The sequence below is a fragment of the Leptopilina boulardi genome, unplaced genomic scaffold (assembly GCF_019393585.1).
Source record: "Leptopilina boulardi isolate dan_hultmark-lab unplaced genomic scaffold, ZJU_Lbou_2.1 LbouV2_280, whole genome shotgun sequence".
In the NCBI taxonomy this organism is placed as follows: Eukaryota; Metazoa; Arthropoda; class Insecta; order Hymenoptera; family Figitidae; genus Leptopilina; species Leptopilina boulardi.
The window spans coordinates 954,038-957,067 of NW_026137841.1; the positions used below are offsets into that span (position 1 = coordinate 954,038).

A 3,030-nucleotide genomic window follows, 5' to 3' on the forward strand; every position below is an offset into this window, starting at 1 on the left:
GCAATAATATAAACTTGTATACATATTATAAGTTTGATTCCCTAATTTATTTATTCGAGTTGTTCAGTAAGTACACGTACATATATAAAGAAAATATTGTTATTAGAATAGGAAAAATATTTTTTTGTATATCTGAAAAGTAACGCTATTTGATTAAGAATACTCATTATTGAAAAATACGATTATCTACACACATAAAAATGATTTGATTGAATCAAAGAAATCATTTTATAAAATCACTTATTAAGTCAAAAATAAAATTTATTTAAGGGGGGAACACCAGTTGTAACTTTCGAAAAATCGAATTTTTTTTTTGTGCATTTTCTTAAAGTATACATATTTAGAAATGTGTCTGTAAATTTCAAAGTTGATCCGGTGAAAAATAAATGAGATATACAGAACACTACAGCGGCGCGTCCCGTGGCTTTATACAAGGTGGCCAGCCATACCTGACCCTAACGACACATGGCCTTTTCCTATGATTTAGAAACGGCAACCACTGCGGAAGAGTTATTATATGGTCCAGGAATCGATGACTCTTTGTAACTTGGAAACAAAATTTCTCCTGAACAAAAAAAAGTAAGTTGAAACTTTGAATGCGTTTTTCTCAAAATGACATTTTCCAAGTCGGTGACCACGATTACTCGAATACCATTAAACCGATTTATTTAAAATTTAGTGTGCTTCATTTACACATATAAGTCTAGTTCGTGATCGAAGGATTTTTTTTTTTATGCAAAACTTTTTTTTATATAGCTGAAAATCGACCGTATTTTTTTAACGAAAATCATACTTTTGACTTTGACAGGTCGCCAATTTGTCAAATTTTTTTTTTTTTTTAAATCCTTCGATCACGAACTAGATAATCTTATAATAAATGTAAATCAATTTCATTTTTGTATTTCAGACGAAGTATACTTGCAGAATGCTGGTCACCGCAATTCGCCTTTTTTCTTAAGGCGCCACTTCAATGGCTCATATCTCCAAAAGTTTTTGTTAAAAAAATTTTTTTTTTCTTTTAAATTACAGCTTTTTACATGTACTTTTAACTAATAAATAGTATTCTTTAAAAAGATTCATTGTTCTTTTGGAAAATATTCTTGTATAAAGCATTATTTTTTGAGTTACAACTGGTGTTCCCCCCTTAATAGAAAAATTTAATTGATTTTAAGAAAAAATGATTTTGGAACGTTTTGAACTAAAGAAATTTTTTTAACTGACATGTTTAATCTAAAGAAAAATTTCTTTAAATCAAAGAAATATTTTTTCCAAACTTAAGCACGCTGATTTACTACGAGCGTTCACTGCGCGCGCATCAGCTACGTAAAGTCACAAACAGCTGCGTGTGCCTCATGTTGCAGCATGTTCACGGCGTAATTAATTAACTATAATAATTTCCGTATTCATTCATTCATTCCGTCTGTCCACACTTGAAGTTAGTCGTATTTTGTTCCTTTTGTTTTTCTAAAATTTTGACAATTCTTGATTTCGTAATATTTTATGGTTAACACGACGGATATTTTTATTCATCGCCATTAATTAAGTCATATACTAAGTGACAGTTTAAAGTAAAAGAAAAATATTGTTCATTGTGTGCAGCACCAGTATATTTCCTACTTGGTATTTATAGAAAAAAAAGTTTCAATTATAATATAATTTTTATTATTATTTATAAATATATTATATTATATATACATTTTTTTTAAATATAATGATTATTACAGATAATTAGAACATTTTAACTTATAATTATTATTTATCTTTCATTATTTTTTCATTATTCATTATTATTTATTATAAATTATTATTCATAAATTTATTATTATTAATTTGTTTTTATTATTAATTATTAAATTGTTATATTTTTTTATCTATAAACAATATAAAAATAGTTTGCTTTTTTAAAAAATTTTCAATTTGATTTTAATTTTTAATTTAAGTTTAAAGTTTAAAACATTACAAATTTTTTTTAGGTTTTATTTTTTCAAAATTTTTAAATATTTTTTAATTGCTTACTACTTTTTAAAATATAATTAATAATTTTCAGTTAATTTAAATTTCTTTTTGATTACATAATTTTTTAATATTTATTAATTATCAGTTAATTAAATTTTTTGAAAAAAAACATAAATTTAAAATTTTTATTTGCAACGAAATATTTATAGAAAATACAAAAAAATATTTAGCATAACTAATTTTTTGTAATTTGAAAGATTATAAAAAATTCATCGAACATTGGCTTTATCAAAAATATTTATTTCTAAAATTTTAATATTTATATTTTATAATTTTTACTTTAATTTATTTATTTATATAACATCAAACTCATTTTTTTCTGTGTATAAATAAATGATAACGTGAAAATTAGAAATATACCTATTATTAATTTAATACTCCACTGATGCAGAATTATTATTATTATTATTATTATTATTATTATTATTAATATTATTATTATTTTAAAATAACCAGTGCAATTAAAGTTGGACGCGCGCTTGCGCGCGTGTAATTTTGCTAGTAATTTATAATCGTTTTCAGTTTTATGCAGATAAATTTCGTTTCAAGTTTTTTTGTAGTGAGTGACAAAGAATTAAATTAAATTAACCATTAATCAATCCAAGTGTTTAATATAATTTAAGTATTAATTCAATTTCTAGAAATAATATTATATTATCTTAAATGAAATAATTTATTTTTTCAGTTGAAATAGTGATATAATCTTGAAGGAAATCATTTTTTTGTTTCCTTGAAAATATTTTTTATTTAATTAATTAACTTGATTAACGCATAGTTCTTGAATTAAGAATTTAGTATTTGGCAGAAGTAAATATGTTATTATCGCAACCCAATATTTTATTTTCCCGAAGTACCAAAAAGTAATCAATCAGGAATATTAGGTTATTAAGCAAAATAATAAAATATTGTCTGAAGAATTTTCATTTCTTGAATCAAATAGTTTTATGCATTTGCTTTAAATTAATTTTTTACTTAATACAAATCCCATATTCTTGATCCAAGAAAATATTTCTC

At 23.2% G+C, this 3,030-nt stretch overlaps 1 long non-coding RNA gene across 1 annotated transcript; it reads left to right on the forward strand.

The window, feature by feature from the left end:
- The first annotated feature begins 275 nt into the window (after window positions 1-275).
- Window positions 276-1,075, forward strand: LOC127282094 (uncharacterized). Its single transcript, XR_007843144.1, has 2 exons — window positions 276-579; window positions 908-1,075. It is a non-coding gene; the product is annotated as an uncharacterized LOC127282094 (long non-coding RNA).
- Window positions 1,076-3,030: the final 1,955 nt, after the last annotated feature.